The sequence below is a fragment of the Eucalyptus grandis genome, chromosome 3 (genome assembly GCF_016545825.1).
Source record: "Eucalyptus grandis isolate ANBG69807.140 chromosome 3, ASM1654582v1, whole genome shotgun sequence".
In the NCBI taxonomy this organism is placed as follows: Eukaryota; Viridiplantae; Streptophyta; class Magnoliopsida; order Myrtales; family Myrtaceae; genus Eucalyptus; species Eucalyptus grandis.
In genome coordinates, this window is record NC_052614.1 from 39137179 (window position 1) to 39147453 (window position 10275).

The following is a 10275-nucleotide window of genomic DNA, read 5'->3' on the forward strand; positions in this document are numbered from 1 at the left end:
GGCATGACAATGTCTCGACCTCACTTGAAGATGACATTCAATTAAGAGCATCGCTCCAAAATCCATTTGCGAATGACATCTAGACCTCCACTAGGCATCCGAAATCCATTAGGTATTGTCCCTCATGGTCATGTGAATACGGAACCATTTATGTGATCACACAAGCATACCAACTACTCAAGCCAATTTTTATCTTTTGATTTGACCAATGCAAGAGTATTTAGTGCTCACATGTTATACACTAGCAATTTTTACACACCAAAATTCCATAAAATAATCCCAAATGATCACCCATTGATTAATTACTCACCAAAATAAGCATACGAAAACCTCCTAGCAATCACCCCTCAATTCCACACAACATCACACTAGGGATTTACTTCAAAATAACTTATCACTTTTCAAAATAAGATATCATAAGCACTTATGACTTTCAAGATAAGCTATCACAAACGCTTATCACCATCTAAGATAAGCTATCGCAATCACTTATCACTATTTAAGATAAGTTATCACAAGTACTTACTACTAGTTAAGATAAGCTATCACAAGCACTTATCACTATTGAAGAAAAGCTATTGCAAGCACTTATCACGTATCGAGATAAGCTAACACTCTTACTTATCACTTATCAAGATAAGCTATTACCCTTACTTATTACTTATCAAGATAAGCTATTACCCTTACTTGTCACTTATCAAGATAAGTTATCACCTAATTCACCTATCTTTTAATCTAATTATCATCAATCTTAATCCTAACCCTAATCCCAAGCATAACTACCATCCTAATCAAGATTTAGGAAGTCACTCATGGGACTGGCTTCTAAGCTTTGATGGCGAGCGGCAACGATGGCAACAACATGCAGCTCACGATGGTGGACAGTGGAGACAGTGGTTAGGGTGCACGGCAAGGGAACGATGGTGATGGCATCACGGCGCAGTGGCGAACAGCCTTGGGTGGCAGTGGCATGTCATGGTGGTGGATGGCAACAACAACAACGGTTCATGGCCTTAGGTGGTGGCGCGTCACAACCCGACAACGAACGAGTAGTGAAGTGCGAGGATGGCGATAAGGCGGCAACAACAACTGCAGCGGTGGATGGTGGGGGTGACTGAGGAAGAAAGAAAGGGGGAGAGAGAGATTGTGTGAGGGATAGAGAGTGTGAGAGTCGACAGAGAGAAATTTGGATGGGGGGTTTAATGGTGAGAGAGAGAAGGGGGAGAGAATGGGAGAAATGAGTGAGAGAATGAGGACTTCTCTTCCAAGTTTCCTTCAAGCATTAATGAACTTGGTAAAAATTTTCTCAAATCGCTCTTGGCCAAGTCCTTCGAATGGCCACAAATTACTCTTGAAATCTTTCTATCCAATCTTCAATTAATGCAAGATTTCAAACATGTGTTATAATTGGAAATGAACTAGGAAAGCTAACTTGGTTGGTCTCTTGCCTTTCTTCTTCAAATGGGCACCCACCCTCTCTTTGAAGACAACAATTTTGTCTCATTAGGCCAATAAGGCTGCGTTTGTTAAAAATTGTTCCTGTTCCCGAGAACAAAAATTTCTGTTTTTTTTGTTCCCGGAACAAAAAAGAATAGAAACGTGTTTGTTTGCATTTTTGTTCCAAAATTATTTTTTTGTTCCTTAAACACATCTGGGAACAGAAACAAGAAACAAAAAAAGTTGTTTCTTGTTTCGGAACACATTTTAGAAACACTTTATTTTCTTCTTCTCTATTTTTCTTCTTCTTTTTCTTTGGACGGTCACGGCCTCGGTCGGGGCCAGCGATGCTGTTGGGGGCCGGTGAACTCGCCGGGAGCGTCGCCGGCCACCGGCGAGGTCGGGCTCGCCGACCTAGGCCCGCTCGAGCTCGCCCACCAAGGCAAGCGACCTTGCGCCCGGTGGGTCGAGCTCGATCTTGCCCCGAGATCCGGCAAGGCCGAGCTCACCCGGCCAAGGCGAGGCCGAGCCTCGCCCGGCTATGGCGAGGCTCGGCCTCGTTGGGGGCCGGCAAGCCTCGGCCGTGGCCGGGTGAGGTCGCCGGCCCCGTCGGGTCGCGCCGACCATGGCCGAGGCCGCGACCTCCAAAAGAAGAAAAAAGAAAAAAGGAAAAAGAAAAAAGGAAAAAGAAAAAGAAAAAGAAAAAAGGAAAAATAAATAAGAAAATAAGAAAGAAAATAGAAAAATATTAAAAAATAAAAGAAATAAAAAAAAATTATACAAATTTACTAAACGTGTTTCGTTTATTTTTATTTCGAACAAGTTTACCAAACATGTTTTTTTGTTCAAAAATTGTTCCTCGTAACAAAACACTTTTTTCTATTTCTATTTTCTAGAACAATTTTTAAACAGAAATATTACTAAACGCGCCCTAAGCTTCTAGAAGGGGCAACTTACGAATTTAATTAGACTACAGTGTAAAACACTATTCATGCACATGGGTAAATTAATGTGCAAGCTTCCAAAAGAATAAGTGTGGGTTTAAATGGCTTTGGTGGGCCCTCTTGGCCGTCCATGGTGGGCATGAGGCCCATTGGGCTAGCCCGGGGCTTGGGCCCTCAAGGCTCCTCGTTTGTAGCCCATTTTCAGTTTTCCCAAAATTCGCAGTCCACCAACGTAAAATTGAATTTTTATCCTAAGATGACCATCCTTTGCTTTTCCATTATTCATTGATTACTGTCGTAATTCTACTCCTTAGATAGGGGTCGGATTGAGGATGTCCCATAATAGCACTGTGCAAGAATTTTAATTAAAGTTTCAAGTGAGTTAAGGCATTCTCTTCCATGAGGAAATTGTGGAATTTCTCACTGATAGAACTTCGAGCTGCTCTCATCAAAATACTGACATAAGCATCATTTTGCGATACAAAGTCGGGCAACATCACGACCTCGAAGCGTCCTATATCAATTTTCCTCTACAATCAAACAAATAATGACAGTCAGGGAAGAGACCATATAATTGTTGGTGCACAGAATCTTCATAGTCATAGCAATGAGTTGTTACAGAATCTTAAAAATATAATGCACACTGCTGAATGCCATTTTTTTTTCCCAAATGCCATCTTGTTAACTAGCATATTAAAAATTTAAAGGAAACAAAAGGAGAATTTCCAATGTTTTCACACAACTTTTCCAAATCCACGACTACTCCTGAATGTCGTCTTCTTCGATCAAGCTCGGAACCACAAACTCCAGACCAGAGCACCTCCCTACCATAGTCGGCCGAACACACGAATTTACTGGACTAATGTTGCTGGCGCAAAACCAACGGCCACCATTGGCCACCGGCCACTCTCGAACACGAATACAATGATGCCCATCATAACAAAACAAAACCATAAAAAATCCAATCAAACATCATAAGGAACTAGCATTCACTAGAAATCTTCATTTTATTTCTTCACAAATCTCCATTTTATAGCCCTTTCCTCCACGAATTGAGTTGTGCGAACGACGGTCCCTTTCTTTCCTCCCACTCTGCCGCTGACTTGTTGCTCTAAGCTCTTCAACTTGACTGACCACCTTGAGTTGTCAAATCGGCCGAAGCTTCCTTTCTGTCAGTCCTTGGAGCATCGGCCGGTCCTCCACCTCAACAGCAGTCCCTCGGGTGCCCTGCCTTGCACGGTCGAGCGAGGAGGAAGAAGAGAGGGGAAAGAGATGAGTGCGGGCCAGGCCGATGAGGGAAGGAAGTGGGCTGGCCCGAGCCATGGGGAAGGGTAGGGAAGGGAAACAAAGGGAGGCCGGAGTCAGGCTGACCCTCTCCTTGGTTGCTATTTTTATTTTTTATTTTTTAGTTAATTATTGTTTAATTTTTTTATTTTTTTTTTGAAATTAGTAAATTTTAGCACCATTGATGCAAATTATCCTAATTCCTACATGCTGTGTAATTTGATGAAAATTCTTTTTGTTTAGTGGCTAAAAATTAATCCGCAATTTTCTATGTAATTTAACCACAACTAACTAAGTAAAATATAGCTATTAACCATCGCAAGTCATTCTATACGGTCTAATGTAGTATGATGATAATGAGCACAACTTGATTTCATGTAATAGATTGTCATGATATTAAGTCCCAGAAGGTGTTGGTCATTTGCGCATTTGATTGCAACGTTGATCACAACAAAAATAACCGTTTATAAGTGTGCATATGTAAACATACACAAAAGTCATGTAACTTTTCTATGATGACTTTGTAACCAACTTACATAGTCTAAGGTAGCTATATAACTTTTCTACTACACAAGTCATATTTGTCACATGATGACTTTGTAACTGATTGATTGCGTAATAAGTTAATTTTTTGACTTGTAATTTCTATTCAACAATTTCACGATACACTTGTACATGACATTATTTAATTTTTTTTTTTTTCTTTAAGTGTTCACACTATCATTTCAATGACTTCCCACGGTGCATGTTACTTGTCTCGTGTCACACATATCAGATAAGACATCATTTTCTAAAACGATGGGCATGTCTCCCCATTAAGTCATCGGCGGGGCATTAAACCTTTGATTTTAAAACTCTTGTACATTTTGCATGGACAAATACCATCACTTGCCAAATGAGAATTATTACTAGTATGTCCAACAAAATCTACATGTACTATCGCAGAAAGGTTTCCAATAGATGAAGATATTTAGTGAAATCTCTAGTGTTAAGGCCTTGAGCGATAAATTTCAAGATTGACTCTTTCCTATGAATTGGTCGAATGATTGAGGTTCAACCACGGTCAATGACTTTATATCATCGTGTGTGGCAAAAAGAAAAAAAAACTAAAAAGTTGTTCTAAAAAAAAATCCAAAAGAAAGAAAAGATGGTTAGTGGCTTTCTTCTTACCCAATTCTTACTCTATTGTATGAATTGGTTTGGATGATTGAGGTTCAACCACGTTCAATGACTTTATGTCACTCTATGTGACAAAAAGAAAAGAAAAAAGTAAACAATAGCTCTAAAAAGAAACTCCAAAAGAAAGAAAAGATAGTTAGTGGCTTTCTTCTTGCCCAATTCATACCCTTTCGCATGAATTGGTTCGGATGATTAAGGTTCAACCATGATCAATGACTTTGCATCACTCTATGTCGCAAATAGAAAAAAAAGTAAAAAGTAGTTCTAGAAAGAAACTCCAAAAGAAAGAAAAGATGGTTAATGGCTTTCTTCTTGCCCAATTCTTACTCTTTCATATGAATTGGTTTGGATGATTGAGGTTCAACCATGGTCAATGACTTTATATCACCTTATGTGGCAAATAGAAAAAAAGTAAAAAGTTGCTCTAAAAAGAAACCCAAAAGAAAGAAAAGATGGTTACTGGCTTTCTACTTGCCCAATTCTCACTCTTGTGATATTTAAAAGAAAAGAAGAACTTGAAAAGTAGACTAGTGTAGTTTCTAAAAAAAAATCAGCTAAATGACAATATAAGCCGCAAAATCTCCTTCCCTAATTTATAATTCAACCGCAAAGACTTACATTCAAGTTAAAAATTAATTATTTGGTAGAATCATCCTTCCTCCTCTTTCTCGAGCTAATCTATATAGTAATCTTAAGGTATTTTAAGTACATAAATTGAAAAATCCCTCTATACCAACATAGTAGCAAACGTGCACTAGAAATCATAAATCTTTGCATAGAATGCATATGAGTCCTAATTACTTGATGACCCAATTGAGTCATCATCCTTTGCAAAGAGTAAAATCAGGTCATTTTCCATGGAGAATGTAGAGACTTGCTCAAATAGCACTTGAAGGCTATGCGGTAACCTTTAATTTCATTTCTTAATATAGGTTTAGACTTTATGACATGATGACCACCCACATAATGGTTTTAGCATGAAAATTCCTCCATTTGGACCTGAATATTCAACCCAACCAGGAAATTTACGCATCCTTTTCTTCCGTGAATTAAGCTTACTATGCTGGAGTGCTTGTCAAATTTCATAATTCCATGAAAAGAATACATATTTAGTCAAATCTAACTCAATGACCACAAGTACTAGATTGAAAGTTATGCTGGCCAAGTTGACAAGGACATCAACCCATAACTTCGTTAAAGCACCAAAGGAAACAAGTGCTTTGAGGAAAATAAGAGACAAATATCATAAATATGGCATAACTGATGTCATGGCAGAACAAATGCGGTGCTTCAATTACTTCCCATGATGAATGTTAATTGCCTTGTGCCACACATATCGAATAAGACATCGTTTTCCAAAATAACGAGCATGGCTCCCAATTAAAGTCATCGGTGGGGCAATAGTAAGCTTTCATTTCCAAACTCTTGTATATTTTGCATGGACATATAGCTTCACATGCAAAACAAGAAATATTACTAGTATGTCCAACACAATCCCCATGTACCATCACATTAGGTTTTTGACTGGGCGATAAATTTCAGGATTAACACTTTTGCATAAATTGGTCTAGATGATTAAGGTTCAACCATAGTCAATGACTTTATATCACTCTATTTGGCAAAAAGAAAAAGGGTAAAAAGTTGCTCTCCAAAGAAAGTAAAAAAAGGAAAAAGAAAAGATGGTTAGTGGCTTTCTTCTTGCCCAATTCTTACTCATACAATATTTAAAAAGAAAGAAGAACTTGAAAAATAGACTTGTGTTATTTTGGCAAAAAAATTCAGCTAAATGACGATATAAGCCTCAAAATTTCCTTTAATGATTTATAGTTCAATCGCAATGACCTATATTCAAATTAAACATGAACTTATTTGGTAAAATCATCCCACTTCCTCTCTTTCGAGCCAATTTGTATAGAGAAAATCCCCCTACACCAACATAACAACCAAAGTGCACCAGAAATCATAAATCTTTGCACAGAATACAATTGAGTCCTAATTACTTTATGACCCAATCAAGTCATCAACCTTTACAAAGAGTAAAATCAAGTCTTTTCTATGGAGAATGTCAAAACTTGCCCAAATAGCACTCAAAGCCTCTGTGGCAACCTTTAATTTTACTTCTTAATATAGGGTTAAACTTTATGAGTCGATAATACCCCCAAAATGGTTTTAGCGGGCAAGTTCCTCCATTTGGACCTAAATATTCAACGCAACCCAACCAGGAAATTTACGCATCCTTGTCTTCCGTGTTTTAAACTTACCATGCTGAAGTGCCCGCATAATTCCATGAAAATAATGCATATTCAGTCAAAATCTAACTCAGCAACCACAAGTTCTAGTGGATCGAAAGTTTCGCTGGCTAAGTTGACAAGGACATCGACCCATAATCTCATCCAAGCACCAAACGAGACAGGTGCTTCAAGGAAAATAAAAAATAAATATGGTACATAGTCTCCAAAATCTTACATTATTTCTATTCATTACTAACAAGCAATGCACTCTAGAATCATTGATCCATATTGTGATTAACGATATACTTTAGATCAACCAATAATGTGCACGTCTCAATACACACATCAATGTCGTGGATAAAATTGAGAATGTGATTCATTATCGGACGATGGTACATGCTCCATTGCATCACATCCACACAACAATCAAAGATGAACAAAGATGCACACAAATTCTAGAACATACACCAAACTAATTGGAAGACCATCTAAAATTGTCAAAATGCTAATGCGTCAAACGATGTACTCATTCATTACTTTTGGGCATTGAAATGTCAGGTTTAAGGAGAAAAATATAATTGACTTTGCCTCCTAGCTAAGCCTCTTGCATCCCTATATGCATAGTAGGAAATTTGCTACTATGGAGAGCCTTTTACACTTAGGTGTTGCAACCTTTCTCTATGCTGAGCAGGAATGATAGATCCTCTTACAAGGCAATGCTTGCGTTTAATCCGGGCTCTCCCAAGCCCATTCAACTGCAACTTGAGTTCTTGATTGAACTTGCAAGTAAACTTACCCTAAAGCCGCCACCAATATTTTATGGATCAATTAGAAATCCAACTAAGGTATAGCAGTCTACCTTTCTTTTGCAAACCAGAGATTAATGAATATAATGAAGGCCAAGCCTGCGGTTCCTCTCATTTGCAATGACACTAGAGATGATCAACTTCCTTCAAAGGCAACTTCTCGCAGTCCCCCTCATCCTTGCCCCTCCATTGAATGAGCAAATCTGCTTGCCTCTTGTTAGTTGCAAGACTCTAGATTTTTCGCCCTCGCCCCTCCATTGAATGAGCAAATCTGCTTGCCTCTTGTTAGTTGCAAGACTCTAGATTTTTCGCTCGATTCTCTCGAGAAACATTTTCATCAATCAAAGGACGCTTGAGTAGATTTCGGAGAAATGGGGGTCTGACAGAATTATCAATTAAAGTGCTTATGGAAATTAGAATCAATCACATATAGAGGATGATGATGCAGGTACTATGGTATAATAATTGGTAACCGAGGAAGCCATAGTTATCAAAATATTAATGCATCGCAAAATGTCCAGATTCATTAGTATTAGGCATTGAAATGTCAGGTTTAAGGAGAAAAAGAAAATTGACATTGCCTACCAGCTAAGCTTCCAAACCAGGACAAAAACCCTTACTTTCTATAAATTATTGTGGTCTTATTCTTCGTCAAGCTCTCACTCGAAATCATATCAAATGGAGAATGCGGAGGATTTTTACTATGGTTCAAAAGAAAGTAGTGACGTTTTCCACAAATTTTAATAGTAGAGATTTCAATGTCATTGTCCTTATCCTTTTTGGACATGAAGCCTAAAATCGTTGTTGAAGAGGGAACACATACACGCACAAAACTCACGTAATTTTCTCCATCAAACATCAACTTTATCAAATTGGTGTCCATGAGGCATTTCATTTAAATTAATTAATGAAAGGATGACAATAAACATATCAAATACATTAGGATCTAATTAGACCAAATGAAAGTTGTGGCACAATGTTTCACATTAATTAAAAGTGATTTAATTGAATCGATTAAAAATTCAAATACGACAAAAACGCATGGATAAAAGTTTATAGACTACTAGTATCATTATCTCTTCCAACATTAGAAACTTCCAATCACTTCCCACGGGAAGGTTACGTCATTCATCACAAAACCTTTTCACATTCATGCCTTGGAGCATTAGTCAAAGGTCCATTTATATCCCCGTAGAGTTGAAAATAAGTGTGTACATGTAAACATAATTGTCGCGACCAATTTTTCGTCGGGTGTGAACCACCTAGGGTTTGGCTAATGGATTGTTAAGCCTAAACTTAACTCGGGCTCTCCCAAGCCCATACCCAATTCGCGACTTAGGTTCAAGTTCTTAACATGCAAATTGATTTTATTTAGGAGTCGCCACTAATCTATTTTTGGTGGGTCGATTAGAAACCCAAGTAAAGTAATGGGAGAATTACTTTACTCCTACGAACCAGAGACTAAGGGTACGGGGACTTGGTTACACTAGATTTCTGTAATGCCCTTTCGGTACCATTCTTTTTATTTTCAAAAATGTTTGGCAATTGAATTGATTTTAAATAAACTTCCTAACATGTGAGGTGATCATGCATGTGCGCATACCACCAATTTAACACTCAAGAAAGCAAATTAATAAATGATGCAGGACTTACCTCAAAGCAACGAAAGCATACGCAATGTTAATTTAGAATTCACATCAGCAGTCCTAAATATGATTTCTAATTAACACGCAATTTTTGTCTTGTTTTCACTTAATTAATGAAAATCATGCAATATGCAATGCATGCCACTAATTTAACATGAAATGATACGACATGTCAACATGACTTAGCTATATGACCTAAGCAATATGACATAACTAAACATGTAGTCTATCCTAAGCATGAGATGATTTATTCTAAATAATCTTTTTTGTATTTTCTATGAGATTCGAAATTTAAGAAATGCAACATTTAAATATGCAATCTAAATTAATCTAATGACCTAATTCTAATGACGGGCAATTTCTAATTAAATGCACCTAACAAAAATCACTAAATGACGTGCATTGTATGAAACTAATTCTATATGACGTGCACATGATTTTTATTTTCCTAATAAGCATGCAATCTATTTAGGAGAAATTATCTAAACCAATAATATGCAATCTTAGTATGCAATGACGTGCAAAGAATGCCCTAATTCTACATGACATATGCATATGACATTTTTTATTAAAAAATGCAATCTATCCTAGAAATTGCAACTAATTTATCCTAAGACAAATTTTATGAAATTTCAAATGATCTAGCTAAATTAAGATTCTATCTAATTTAAACTAGGGATTAAGTCATATTAAATCTAATTTAAACTAAGACATTATCTAAATCTAAAATGCCATTTATCTTAAAAAA